Raw genomic sequence first — 15,395 nt, 5'->3', positions numbered from 1 at the left:
TTTGTCCTTGTGCCCACAGACTATCCCTACCCTCATCAAAGAAACTTCTCTTTGCAACAGAGGAAGACTATTACAGAAAACCAAACTGATCAAAATTAAGAATTGTGATGCCTAGTCCCAACTTACACATCTACAACATGATGGTTGGCCTAAGGCTCAGAGATCACTGTGGGGAAAAGGATAGGAAAGATTCTAAGAGCCAGAGAAATGCCAAGATTTACTGAGGTTCTGTCTTCTGGAAATATCAGAGAATCTACACCCATGAAGTCTCACTAAGAAGGTTTCCTAAACATGACCTGAACAAGATTCACACCAATGGACATGCTAACGTGGACAGGCTGAAGCTCATGAAGCCTCAGACACACGGAAGAACGTCAGGCAACTAAGGATGCTAAGACAGGGATTAATACTCTTCCCAGGGAAGAGCACACCAAATGGTTATACAATGACAAATGGTCATCACTCTGTGTGTGTGTGACATCATATGGACTGATATGGATGCAAATATATTTTGCATCCATATGTGTGCGTGTGCAACATTGTATGGACTGAGCAGGTTGCATATGTGTGTGTGTATGTATGTGTGTATAAAACATGTAAAGAAAAAGGTCATTGCTCAGACCCTGAATAATCATTTAGCCAATGTAGCTCATGCCTTAGTTGTACAAAACTGAATTAATGCTCAACTAAAAGGAAACTTGATGGTGTTCAATCAGAGGATTGACCTCGTGCAGGAGCAAATGGATACCCTATGGCAAATCGCTCAACTTGTCTGTCAATGAAAATATGCTGGACTTTGAGTCACTAGCATATAACATGAGAATTTTTCCTGTGCTGCAAATCTGTCTAAACAATTGTCTAGCTATATTTTAGGTAATTGGACTGGAGAATTCGATGCTACGATGGAGCAGCTGAGAGTGGCCATTGTCACAGTAAATTCTACCAGAGTGGACGCAGGACTAGCCACAGGATTATCAACATGGATTGCTGCAGCCATGAATCATCTGAAGGAATGGGCAGGCATGGGAGCGTTAGCAGGCCTTCTGGTGTTGGTCTCCTTGGTTTGCCTGTGGTATATATGCAAGATTAGAGTCTCATAACAGCATAATGCAGCCATGACCATTCAGGCCTTTATAGCCATTGAAGCAGGACAGTCTCCCCAAGCATGGTGGGCTACCATAAAAAGCTAAAATGTTATGCTCAGGATGCGAGGCTAAGCACTGCACTCAGGGTCAGCCGCTTTGGACCCAGAGAAGAGCATGTCTGATTGCATGCGGGTTGATGCCCCAGGTCCTGCCTCTGAGAAAAAGGGTCTGATGCTCTTTGGGTGGATGACACCTAAATGAACATCAGTACAAAGTCCCAATTTATTTCTAATATCAGAGATCAGACCTCTACTCTTGCCTGATGCGTCTAAAACAAAAAGGGGGAACTGTAGAGAGCTGCGGAATGCTATGCCTTAAAGATGGAGCTGGTTTCCACCTTCCACCTTCCTGATGGTGAGTGCTCTCTGTCACAAACAATTCCACATTTGGCTAAGGCTGAGGATCTGCCTTGCTTCCATGTATGTGGACCTATCTGCATTGCCCACGTGGCACGCGGGGGTTGGCTACCCAGAGGCTATTTAAGCTGTGGGCTGGCTTTCCCCAGGGTCAGATGATTGTTCAAGGTTCCTGAATAAACTGCATTGAAAAAAAAAAAAAAAGAAAAAGGTCATAAAATCGATTGAGAGCAAGGGGGATTTCATCAAAGAGGTTGAAGCAAAGAAGAGGAATGAAGGAAAATATAATTGTTTTACACACACATATGTGTGTGTATACATATATTCCCAAAAATATAAATACACCTGATGGGTTTGTCCAATGTTACTTGTGTCTTTGTGTGTGTGGGGGGGGGATGTTTCTGCCTTCTGTTCAATAAAAAAGCATTTAGTTACTGCCAAGGTATTCATTCCACTACTGTAAACTTAGGGTAATAGAAACCTGATGGTTGTTTTCTTAGTTCAAAAGCATAATTTTTCTTTTGTGTTTTATGTTATAGTTAAGGATCCATTTTCAAATCTAAGGTCTAAAAGATTACCTGGTTATGGTTTCATTCTTGAACTGTCATTGATCTACTTTGAGCTATATTTTTTATCCTATATCTCTTATCTTTAATTTTTAAATTGTTTTGAGATTAAAATAAAATTAAATTATTTCTCACTTTCCATTTTCTTTTACACTCCCTTCCATCTATCCCTCCATCTACATTTTTCTCATTTCTCTTATTTTGAGACAGGATCTCAAGTTCCCAGTCTGACCTTAAATTTAGTATGTAGCCAAGGCTGCCCATGAATTTCTTCTGCCACCACCTACCATGTATTGAGAATACAAACATGAACAACCTTGCTCAGTTTGCACAGTGCTGGGAATTCAACCCAAGATCTTACGAATGTTTATGTTATACAATGCATGTTTATGGCATATCAACATTCTACCAGCTAAGCTACATTCCTACCCTGCTTTGTCTACCTGTTGCATGAGAGTCAACCAGCTCTTCTGGAATCTGTGAGTGGATATTTTTCATCACATTAATTTTTTTTCACGGATGAGATATGTAGAAGCAGAACTGTCCAGCACACAGTGAGTTTAAATCTAACCTGGGCAAGCAAAGACGCTATCTAAACACCAAAACCAAACAGGAGGCACATTTTTAAAAACCAGGAAAAAGTCGTATTTAATGTTTACCTAAAAATGCACATATAATATATGTAAGTATAGGTGTACATATAAACATAACTGACGTGAAGTTATGCCACTGGAGGTGAAAATGCCATGAAAAAAATAAAGTCCAAGTGCAAGGTATAAAAATTTCTCTTCACATTGTGGTCAGGAGACCCTCCCCTCCAATATAACATAGGCTTTTGCTGTTTCCCTTGGTTGCCTCACAGAATTTGATGACAGGATCCTTTTACTCAAGACACCACATACTTCAAGCTCAAGACATGAAAGAATCTAGAACTGTCCTTGGAAGCCTCTTCCCTAAAGACTAACTCTCTCTTTCTCTCTTTTCTCATTAAACTTGTTTTAATGGGTCTCAAAATTCTGTGACAGATTTTTGGTCAAGTTGTGTCCATTAAAAAGTACTGATTTTGAAAACTAATAACTTAAAACTGCCACACACACACACAAAGGTCCAGGAAACATTCTTCTTTTCTTCTGAAGGTTTTACGATGCATTGTTATCATTAACCAGTATTTTACTATTAAACTTAAATGGCCAATTGAGACAAACAGTTCTGAGACCATTTTTTCACCACTGATTAAGACAAAGAAAACAAACAAACAAACAAGATTAACGCTCACAGTACACAAAGGTGCTATGAAAGCTGTCAAGAGAGAAAAGCAATTCACCGTCCTACCCAGCCACAAAGCCTATGAACCATAACAATGACCAGCATGGATGGTATATCCTATGATATATTAATGGCTTTTTGTATCTTGGAGGTAACCGACACCTACCCAATAAAATGTAAAGGCTGCTCAGGAATAGGAAATTCATGCCTGCTACCATAAACCTAGCTAACTTCCTGTGGCTGGTAAGGTCATGGCCCCTAGAAGATAGCCTACTCTTGCCATTTGCTAAACTAGTGTAATTTCTACCTGCATTTTGAATATTTGTCCTTATATCCACAGAGAACTGTAGCTGTCGATCTGCAGCAAAGAAATCAAAGAAGCTTCTTTTTTTTTCTTTTTTTTCTTTTTCCTTTTGTGTATGTGTGTGTGGTTTTTGGAGACAGGGTTTCAATGCATAACCCTGGCTGTCCTGGTACTCACTCTGTGGACCAGACTGTCTCAGATTCACAGAACTCTGTCTGCCTCTACCACCCAAGTGTTGGGATTAAAGGTGTATGCCACCATCACCTGTCAAAGAAGCTTCTTTTTCATAGAAGACAGAGACTATAACAGAAGTCCACAACTGGACAAAATCTAGAGAACAAGCTACCATGGGGAGCCCACCACAATTGATATATATAAGACTGCTCTTATACCCAAGGCTCAGAGAACATGGTAGAAGAGAGGACAGGAAGCTTGTAAGAGCCAGAGGATCAGAATATCTGCTATGAGATATTCTTCTATACATATAATATCTTCTATACATATGACCAGAAAGCTACACCATAAAATCTCAACAATGTGGTTGCCTAAGCAAGGCCTATACAATGACAACACCAGTTAAAAACAATATGGGTAGTTCCACCCTAGGATGAAGAGCTATGTGTGATTAGTGGACGCTGAGAGGGGACTCAGCTTCTCCACAGACAATGCCCAGCAGGTTATCCAATCCCAAGTGGTCAGGCCTGAGCACATACATATACAAGCAACACTAATAGACTCAGCAGTTTGTATTTATATGTGTGTTTATATATACAGATATGTAGACTAGGTTGACAGGGAACTGGGGAACAATAGTAGGTGTTGGAGGGAAGAGAGCATGGCATAGAAAGTATGTAAATACAGCACTCATGTATGACATTGTCAAAAATATAATGAAATAAATGTCAGTAAAAACAATAAAACAGGCAAACAAAATAAACAGAGAAAAAGAAGGAAGGAAAAAAGAAGTAAAAAGGAAAAAAAAAGATTGAAGGCTCATGAGGCCTCAACCCTACACAAAGAACTATAAAAACCTAAGGGATGCTAATGATGGGAAAAACAGTCTTCCCAGGGAAGAGCATGCCAGTTGGTTATGTCCTAACAAATGGTCAGCCCTTAAATCATATATACAAGTAGTAGTATTCAGACTGAGCCGGTATTTAAGTATTGAGAAATGTATACACATAATTAGTATACAAGTATATTAGAAATATATATACGCACATGTATGTATATATGTCAATATCAATATCAACAACTAATTTTAAAAACATGCCATGAATCTGAAAGAGAGCAAGGACGGGTATATGGAAAGGCTTGGATGGAAGATAGGAAAAAAGGACATGATATATTTTATAATCTCAAAAGTAATTCTTAAAAAGAAAAAGGACGGGGCTGGAGAGATAGCTCCGTGGTTAAGAGTGCTGTCTGCTCTTCCAAAGGACCAGGGTTCAATTCCCAACACCGACATGGCAGTTCACAACTGTTTGTGATGCCAATTTCAAGGGATCTGACATCATCACACCAAATGCACATAAAATATAAATTAAATAAATTATTAAAAAAACAAAAAAGTCATTAAAAAAGTTTTTAAAAAAAGTAAAAGGCCAATACAGACAGAGCAAAGAATACTTGAGCATATAGCATGCTGCTAAAGAAAAATCAAAGTTCTGCTACTAACAATAACAAAATTTAAAAATTAAATATTTGCCATGGTATAAAAACTGAGAAATGAACTGAATAAAAGATAGTAAAGTCTAGGAGCTGAAAAGATGGCTCGGCAACTAAGAGCTCCTGTTGTTCTACAGAGGACCACAGTTAGGTTCCCATCACCCACATTAGGCAGCTGAAACAACCTGTAATTACAGCTCCAAAAGATCTGACACTCTCTTCTTACCTCTGGGGGCAACTACACATACAAGCACAGGAACACACAGACACACACACACACACACAGTGAAATAAATATATTTTAAAACACATCATTATAAAGTCTATCCTGAAAACTATCAAACAGCGCTTAGGAGAAGACATAATTATTATTTATGCAGATTAAATGTCTTCTGTGGAGAAGCCATTTCCTCCTCTGGGCAGCGAGAGTGCAGAAGGTTCTCCAGCATCATCTGACACACAATGCCCCATTTACCAACAACAAGCTACTCAAGCACCCTTCTGAGGACCTTGAGAGATGAAATGATGGTGGCAATATTTTCCTAGTGTTCTCTGAGTTACCCCGGGCCTTATACACTGCCTCAAACAGTGAGAGTATTCAGATCTCTCCTATCAAGGCACATTCATGGCTTGTGCCTGAGAAGTTTACTCATCTAACACTAAGGATGAGAAAACACAGACTCAGCCAGACTGCTTGTGTAAGCACACTCGGGCTACCTGGTAACTGGTCTGTCCCTGAGACCTCAAGAGACTGCAGGGAAGGCAGGGTGAGAAGCAGCTCCTGTTCTGCTGTGCTGAGCTCCAGCCTGCACACGGAGCACTTGGTGACACAGGTCTGATTCAGCTCCAGAGCTGGGTAGATGCTTTCAAGAAAGCCACTGCTGTTGGAAAAGCAGAACTCAATATTCTGTGAAGCTGAGAAGACTTCCATTAGGACCTGGAGCAGTGCTTGGTCTGCTGGGCCCATGTTGGCCACTGCAACTTCCAACCTAGGGATCTTGTGTGGCTTAGGTGACAGTTTCCAATACCCAGAATTTATTTTGGGTAGATGGCTGCGTTGGTTATTCAAAAAACTGTATAAATTCTCTTCGTTTTTAGCTAAAATTTCCTCCCATTCCTTCATATGTTCAAAGGCAGATGCTTAGTCCTCATCTATAGTTGGTGGCTGTAATGTTTCATAACACTTTTTCATGACTGAGTAATCTACATTAGGTGACATTTTATTTCCATTCATGGAGACTTTTATACTTGCCAACAGTAACAGGCTTTCTGGGTGGTCCCAAAAGTATTGGAAATTCAATACATTTAAAGCCAGTGTTCTCCCTCGAAGGAATTGCAAAAAAAAAAAAAAAAAAAAAAAAAAAAAAATGGAGAAGATGCAGAAACTGTGTTGCTTTCATAAGCAAAGTTTAGAGCAATGCCCAACAAATTTTCTGAAAAAATCGAGGAAAAAGCTACAGGAGAAAACTGCCACAATTTTTTAATTGACTGTGTTATCAAGGAAGGTTCTGGTTGGTGCTTTACACGATCCTCTTCTTCAGACATGTTCTTCAGCGACTCTTTCTCATCCACCAACTGAAGCAAATGAGACACAACTTCTGGCCCTGCCTTTGATGAAGGGTGGCTGGAGACATACTTCAAAAAGTTGTTGTAGGTGGTCAGAGCCTTCAAGGGCGAGTTAATTTGTCTCAAATAATGAATTCCCAGGTCTTGCTCTTCCTGCCTGTCTGAACCCAGGAGTTCAGTCAGCATCATGGCAGCAAGAAATTCTTGGAAGAGAGGACTTAAAAACCGGTAGACTGGTCTCAGTGGGCAGTGAATTTGCTCATCAAGCAGGTGGTCAGGTCTTCATCTTCATCCACTCCAGCCTCTGTGAGGTCATCATTGTTGAACTCAAAGCATGAAGAAAAACACCCTCTCAAGTCCAGCTGCCCACATGAGGACACAGTGGCCTTGAGGGCCTCAGCTGCAGCTTTGTACTTTAAGGACAAGGTACTTCATATAGGACTTGAAAACTGCCACATCATGAAAGGGCTGGTCAGAAGGATTTTGAAACCAGTCAGTACAGACTGCTGCCATGAAGAGAGGAGTTTTGTGAATTCCCTGTAAATCCACATTCTGTCCAAAGTAAACCATAAACTCTTGCAGAAGTGTTATACTCTGTGAGAAGACCTTCTGTAATACAGAGAGTGTATTATAAAAAGGAAACTCTTTGATCTCTAGAATTGTAACCAGATATGGATGGATGGACCTGGTCCTGTTTGTATGGACAGTGATCAATAAGCAGGTTCGTGACAAGTAGTTTTTTGTAATCAGTGTCTCTAGGGCTTGGGGGAGCGAGTCCACCCCATTATAGTCATCCAACAGGAACAACGCCTGGTGTTTTAACTGCTGGATAATGCTGCTCAGGCACGCTTCACTAATGCAGACTCCTGCCTCTAGGAGTTGGGCACAGATGATGCTGGCCAGACCCTGGTCTGGTCTGGTGGAACTAAGGGAGAGGTAGAAGACCAGCTGGAACCTGTTCAACAGGGGACAGCACCCTGATGCCCAGAGAAAAGCTATTTTCTTCAGGAAGGTTGTCTTCCCACTGCCAGCTTCCCCCTCCACACACATGACCGAGCTGAGATTGGCGAAGACCTCGGGGATTGTCAGGGCACCTTGCACTGGCCTGCTGATGTGCTTTGAAACTATGGACACATAACAGCCAAGCAAGTGGTCAGTGCCTTGGCTAGAGCACACCTCTGGCAAATTCATGTGGCAGAAAGTGGCTTTGGTGTAGGCGCCTTGCAGCTGCTCACTCAGACTCTTTGCCTCTTGAAACCACTGGGCTTCCCTCAGAGCCAAGCCTGTGGAGAGAAGGGAGGCAGAGGACGATGTACCTTCACATCTCTTTGATTGCTTTGCTTGTCTGCTAAGGGTGAATTAGGACTCTCCTCTCCTTCATACCCCCCCTTCATACCCTAAGACCCTCTCACCTTTCCATAGCATCAGAATGTGGGGTACTATGTCTAAGGCCTCTCATTTGGCAAGGACTTGGATATCCTGGCAAGCTAATTTCCCTTTAGGATCTCAGGAGACCAGCCTGCTGCATGATGCCTTTAACACTGGCTGATTTGGATCTGGCATGAGGACCGCTGTCTGTAGTCCTGCATTCACTCTCAAGATGCCATGGGAGTGCTCTCTCACCCACGGCTCCCTTCACCTCAGTGCTCTCCTCTAGGAGCTCCTTGGACAATTATAAACACACTTTCCTGTCCAAAGCCCACGTACAAATACACAGAATCCCATGTGCTTTCACGTTCTTACGGGCCTTGGTGGGATGAACTGGGTCCTCGTGATTGCTTTCACTTGTGATTTCCTTTGAAAGGGAAATCCTTTATTAAATTAAAATTTGCATGATAGTGAGACATTATGTTATCATTGAGAACCCAAAGTCTTCTAGACTTCACTCTGTTTATGGCATGTATTCTACCAACTGAACAACATTTCCAGCCCTTGCAATGTCATTTGGACATTTTGAAATTCACAAATACTGTACACATATCACTTCAACCCAGAGTTGATTATCTTTTCAGTTTTCACCCTTTTTTCTTCATTTTTTCCAGTTTGTTTGTTGTTGGTTTTTTTTTTTTTTTTTTTTTTAGAGATGGGGTTTTATAGTATAATCCAGGCTGATCTTGAACTCACAACCATCTTCTTGCCTCAGCTTCCAGAATGCTATATTGTAGACATGAGCCATGATTCCCAGATTTGCTTTTGCTTTGTGGGAAGGCAATCATAGCACACGTACCAAACAATTGCAGCATGCAGCAGTTGGTATGCCGATTGAATTCATAGTTGTGTCTTATGTTGCAAAAATAGATTTCCTGATTTACTACTTGGCATTTGGTTTTGTTCACCAAGCACATTCATAGGCCAGAAATATATCTCACTTCAGAGTGCTTGTGTAGCACAAAAGGGGTCTTGGTTTCAATACAAGAAACAACATCAAAAGTCAAATCAGCTGGATATGGGTGCAGATAGTTGGAACCATAGCATTTTTAAGGCCGAGGCAGAAATCACAAGTTCCAGGTCAGGTTTGACTACACAGAAAATTCAAGAGCAATCTTAGCTGAAAATCTGAAAATCTGTCTCAAGCAAAAGTCCAACCAAGGAAAAGGACACGTGACTTTAATGTTCAAAAGTTCTAGCAGAATGTCAAGCCTACTGCCCTACAGGAAAAGGGCAGACGGAATGTGTTTAGTCTACATTTTAATCAAGTTGAAGTCTAAAAGAGTCTCAAGGGTCTGCTGCTTCTGGGAAAAGGGCTCACTGTTCACTATGATGCCCCATCTATAGCTATCATGTGACAGTTGCTTCTTAGATTCTCGTGGACTCTATCTAATTATGATACATTTACAGTTGACAATCACAGCTCAACCCCACAATCTTGTGTTGCTGAGTCAGAGAAGGGGCGGGGCTCATTACCATGGCTTCCAGAAGTGCATGGTGGCTCTCAAGGGCTGGAATCACTTCTGCAGAGGACTTCAAGTTTTGAAGAAATACACAATTATGCAGAGAAGATAAAGTCATGAAATGGTTCCATGCAGTTAAGTGTCTGCATTAGCTTTATGGAGAACATGAAGATTCAGGACCAGGAATGAGGCAGAAAGTGAACATTTTCAGTGACTCTGTCAGTCTTGCATCCTGTATAACCTTCAGTCTCTGGGTTCCAATAACAATGCATGTGGTTTGTAAAGTAATGGTGAAGATATTCAGGAAATGTTTTGGGGTGAGAACAGAGTTAGTGCCTGTCCGTGAAACCAGCTAAAATAATCTTAAAGAATATAAAATAGTGACACAGCACTGTGGGTGCAGAGGCAAGAGGATAACTTGGGCTCGCTGGATGCCAGTAGGTTCAGAGAGAGACCCTGCTTCAAGGGAACAAGAGGATGACATAAAGGAGAGGATAATCCCTGTTTCCCTTTGGCCCTATGTAGAACACACAGTGCACACACAAACACACATTACCTAAGCGAACATGATAAAAAATAAATAAAATTTCACAGATTAAAATATGAGAAAACTATAGAGTCATGGAAAAAGAACAACAAAGGACATTAAAAAATACTAAACAAAGTGTGCAATTAAAAATTTAGTTAACAATAATTTTTAACCATTTCAACTCTTGTCAAACTGTCAGAAACAAACCCACAAAATCTGAGTGTGCCAACTACATGAAATTCACATTAAGAATAAAAACATAGTTATCACACAGTTAAATAAAAATTTGATGCTTGCTGCACAAACATGGAGACTAGGCTCAGTTCTCAAGCACCTGTGTAACAGCGAGGCAATAGGGACAGTGTAATCTTAGAGAAGGAGAGACAGGAAGACTGTAGGGGCTCACTAACCAGCCAGTGAGTCTCATTGACCAGCTCCAGGCTTAATGAGAGACCTGTCTCACAAAATAAGTTGGACAGAACTACAAACCTATTTCTGAATACACAGAGCATGTTGCTTTCAGGATAGAGAGAAATCAAGCTAGAACTGACTCAGAATTTCCTCCCTGCTACCTTTCTGTCACAGTACTGGAAGAGGTTTTGCAGTCTGCTGGGGGAGGAAGGCCACCTGCATTCTACAACATCACCATCATGCCAGACAAGATGAGGCCAATGGTGAAAAGTGGCCTAAATCTTTAGGGATAACCAACTGCTTTTGTATTGGAATTGAGGCTGCTTAACAGATGCTCCAAAAGTGGTCAAGCTGGGTGTGGTGGGGCAGGCCTGTAAATCTCAGCACTTGGGTGTCAAAGACAGGTGGATCTCTGAGTCAAAGCCCAGACTGATCTACATAGCAAAGTCAGAATAGAAAGGGCACCACAGTGAGACCCTATTTCAAAAAGGCAAAATGAAAGAAAACAAAAACCTAAATTAAGCCTGGTAAAAAGCACATGGCCCAGAAACTCTCTAAAGGTCTTAGCAGGGAAGGGTCTAGGAATGCTATCTGGCTTAATGGACATCCTGTCAAAATTCCTTCTAAATATTTATGTTCCTATGCAACGAATGCTGCTGCTTTGATCCTTGGCTACATAAGCTTCTCACTGTAGTACAGAGAATACTTGGTTATTGAGTGTTGAGCCATATATACGAGAGGTCTATGTCAACCTCACACCAAGGCTCTGGGAGCATCTGATGGCACAGCCATATCCATTGGAAACAGCAAAAGTCATGAAGCCTGCACAGCTGTTTGACAGGGCTCTAGCATAGGTGAAACAAATGCAGCAATCATTTTCATTCTTTCCCTCTTTTGTAGGTTTTTAGGATCTATGTGTTTTATTGGGGGGGTGCATTCAGCATTATGATTTTTTTCTGTCTTTTCCCAAGAAAATTATGTCTGAGTTATTTCCTTTTAGAAAAAATAACAGTATCTGGCCACTGTTGTAAAGGTTTCTTATGCTTTGGAGATCACTGAGCACAGATTAGGATGTAAGCTAGAAACTATTTCATGAAGCCGTTACTACAGGAATATTTTGTGGATATCTGCCCTTAAGCAAACTCAAACAGTGTAATTGGTACAGGGAAAACAAAGATAAGGACAAGCTCTGACTGGCCAGAAAACCAGGTAACAGATTCAAGGCCTCCCTTTACAATACGCTTAGAACTCTCTGAAAATGTAGTTTACAGATAGGGGGTCATACAGGGTACACCCCTGGAGGAAGAGAACTCAGTAAATAAGACAGATTGACTAAAATAACTTGTTCCTACTTTATAGTGTAGATGATGACACAAGTAGTAAACGGAGTTAGGTATTAATATTTGCTCTTCATTAAAAAAAAAAGTTCAGGTGTTTTCTGTTTGTCTGGAGTGCCTTAAAACTACAAATACTGCCTGCCTAAAAGCAGGCTGTTACATAAGAAATGTGGTTGCTTTGGATAAGACAATCTTTAGATTCTATAACTTGGAGTTATAAGGCTTATAATAAGCATAAATCTGTTCTGTTTATATTTTCTAATCATGACTGAAGTTGTAACACTTCGTAATGAAAAATCAAACAAATCATCTGCACTTCTTGGATAGGTTAGTCTGTCATTAGTCTGTCTTTGTTCTATGAAACCTTTGTAATAAAGAAGCAATCTCATTACTAGTCAATCAGAACTGCAAAATTCCCCTGAGCACCTCTCCTGACTCATTCCTCTCTCCCTTGCCAATTATCTCCTCTGCACACCACTCTCTGTTGCTCTCATTCATCCATAATCGCTGATCAATGTGGCAGAGCTTTCTGAGCCACGATTTGGAAGCCTGTTCTTTTTTAAAAAGTATTTCATTCTTTGGAAATCACAGATGTGTGTACAATGTATGTGGATTATATCAACCCCCATTGCCTTTCTTCAGTTTCCCCAGACTCCTCCTAAAGTGAGGTTGCCTCCCAGCTTCGTATCCTCTTTTAGCTGAATTCAATTAGTGCCGCTCAAGTGTGAGTGGACACGGGGCCATCCAGCAGAGCTCAGGAAATCTCAAGGCCCATGGGCTGAACAAGTGTCAACAGCTCCCCTCCTACGGGGGGGGGGGAGCTTGGCTTGGCTGGATTTGGCACAGGCTTGTATGGATAGGCAACCACGGCAACTGAATTCCGGAGGGAAGGACCCTGCTGTGCACAAAACAAGACAAACCCAAGACAAAGTCCTCTACAACCTCTGGCTCTTATGACCTCTTGGACTCCACTTCTGCAATGGCCCCTGAGTTTGGGAGAAGGAAGTGTCCTCCTTAGGAATGAGCAATCAATGTCACTTATTGTCTGCACTTTGACCTTGTTGTAAGTCTCTGGAATTCTATTCTTGTTAAGGTCTGAATTTATGTTCATTCCAGACTCCCATTAGCAACTGAGAGCCTTGGGGTGTCCTAGAGAGACACTTGGAAGAAAGGATATGGTCATTGTTGCCAATTGTAAGTTTTCATCTTGCTGTTGTCTATCTAAACAAAAGCTGGGGCTAAAGAGATGGCTCAGTGGTCAAGAGCACTGGCTGCTCTTCCAGAAGGCCAGAGCTCAATTCTCAGTACCCACATGACAGCTCACAACTGTCTATAGCTCTTGCTCCATGGGATCTGACTTCCTCACACATGCAGATGAAACACCAATGTATAAAATAAAAATGAATAAGCTAAAAAACAAAAAAATATTGTGTGTGGTGGAGCATGCCTGTCATCCAGCACTTGGGATATGGAGGCAGTTGGATAAGTTTAAGACCATCCTCCCTAAACACTGAGTTGGAGGTCATCCCGGGTTATCTGGCACTCTGTCTCAAACACCCCTCTACCAGCTGACCAGCCCCCCAACAAACATAGCAGGCAAGCCAGTCGATTATGGTAGCACATGGCTATGCATGTAGTATTCATGAGAGTAAGGTAAGAAGATGTGAGTTCAAGGGAAATCTGAGCTATACTTCAAATCAAGATCAGCTACACAGCAAATTTTTTAATTGTTTTTTTTTTCTGAAACAGGGTTTCTCTGTGTAGCCCTGGCTTCCTAGGACTCACTCTGTAGACATACTAGAATTCTGTCTTAAACAATGTGAGGGCTGGAGCAGTAGTTCAGTGGCAATGTGCTGCTTCTCAGTCATGACACTCTGGATTCAACCTCCTGTCCCCTTTCACACACACACAACAGACATAGAACTAAAATAAAAAGAAACAACAAACAACTGAAGAAGAACAGGCAAAGTTGAAGGTTCATGTAGATGTGTGTGTGCGTGTGTTTGGTAAAAGGACAGTGAACTGAAAATCAAGAATGTGTTTGCCCCTGGATGAGGAGGGCAGCATCCTCAGGACAAGGGAGTGGCAAGGTGGCCTCTGAGGCATTGAGAGACCTTGACTTCTTGACTTTAGCACTCAACTCAGCTCCTAGGCTTTATTGTTATTGTCCTTTAAACTAGATCCATAACTACAGTACATACACATTACTTATGCTAGTTTTAATTAAAATAAAACAAAGTTTGTTGATAGATTCTAGAACAAGTTTTAAGTACAACCAAATTCTCTTCCAATTTGCCACACAGGAATTGAGAAGAAGGACCTGGCATTCTCAACTATTTTCTACATACAACTAAAAAAAAAAGAAAAAAAGTGGGGCCTGAAAATGTTTCCATGGGAGAACAGTCACTGCTCCTGTGGAGGACTCAGGCTTGCTTCCCAACACCCATATCAGGCAGTTCACGGCCTCCTGTAACTCAGTTCTAGGATATTTGATGCCATCATTCTGACCTCTGTGGGTACCAGGCATGCAAGCAGTGCAGATATACATGCAGACAAAACACCCAAAAGTCAAATACTTTGAAAAGTAAAAGAAAAAAGTGACCACTGCTGTCACTCATCTTCTAACTTAAAATGAGATGAAAATGTTCTATGTATTTATTTATTTATTTATTTATTTATTTATTTATTTATTTATTTAAAACCAGGAGAAATCTTGCTATATAGCCCTGGGCTAGCAGAAAACATGTGATTTTAGAAGGAAGAGAGCTGAGAAGAGCTAGAGAGAGATAAGAGAAGGTAATGGGAGGACGGTGGTGAGCATGATTGTAGCAAACTGTAATATATATATAACATATATGTAAAACATAATGTATATATATGCCGTGTTATTGTATGTATTAATGTACACTAAGAAAACATTTTTAAGGAATATTTTAAGTGATTCAGATACTATTAGCATGCTATCTAAGACCAGATGGTTATTTAAACCTTTACATTTAAATGTTAATAATTAAACTTAAATCAATTTAGAGCACTTTTAGGTATGTGTTGGATGGAAAGAAAACACACTGGTGGAATTGAACACAGACTGCCGAGGTACCAACACAGTTGCAGATTTTCCTGCCTTCCAAGGGAAACCAGATCAAAAGACTCTTGTTTCTTAATTACAAGTGCTGGATTTCAAAACAGATCAACTTTAGGATAATTCATATCAAAGTATTTAATATAAAACAAAACTACATTTTTCGTCATTCAGCTTCCTGAGACCTAGGACTTCATGTGTCAACCACCTTGCCCAGAAATACCCACTTTTCAATCTGCGCATATTGATATTTATCTTTGAAAATTCTAATTAC

The 15,395-nt window shown here is 40.8% G+C and overlaps 1 pseudogene; it reads right to left on the bottom strand.

The window, feature by feature from the left end:
• LOC132654528 (baculoviral IAP repeat-containing protein 1a-like) overlaps positions 1-15,395 on the bottom strand; it is a 58,497-nt pseudogene that overhangs the window by 16,287 nt on the left and 26,815 nt on the right.

The sequence above is a fragment of the Meriones unguiculatus genome, chromosome 6, assembly GCF_030254825.1.
Source record: "Meriones unguiculatus strain TT.TT164.6M chromosome 6, Bangor_MerUng_6.1, whole genome shotgun sequence".
Taxonomy (NCBI): Eukaryota; Metazoa; Chordata; class Mammalia; order Rodentia; family Muridae; genus Meriones; species Meriones unguiculatus.
This window is presented reverse-complemented; position numbering and strand designations above follow the sequence as displayed.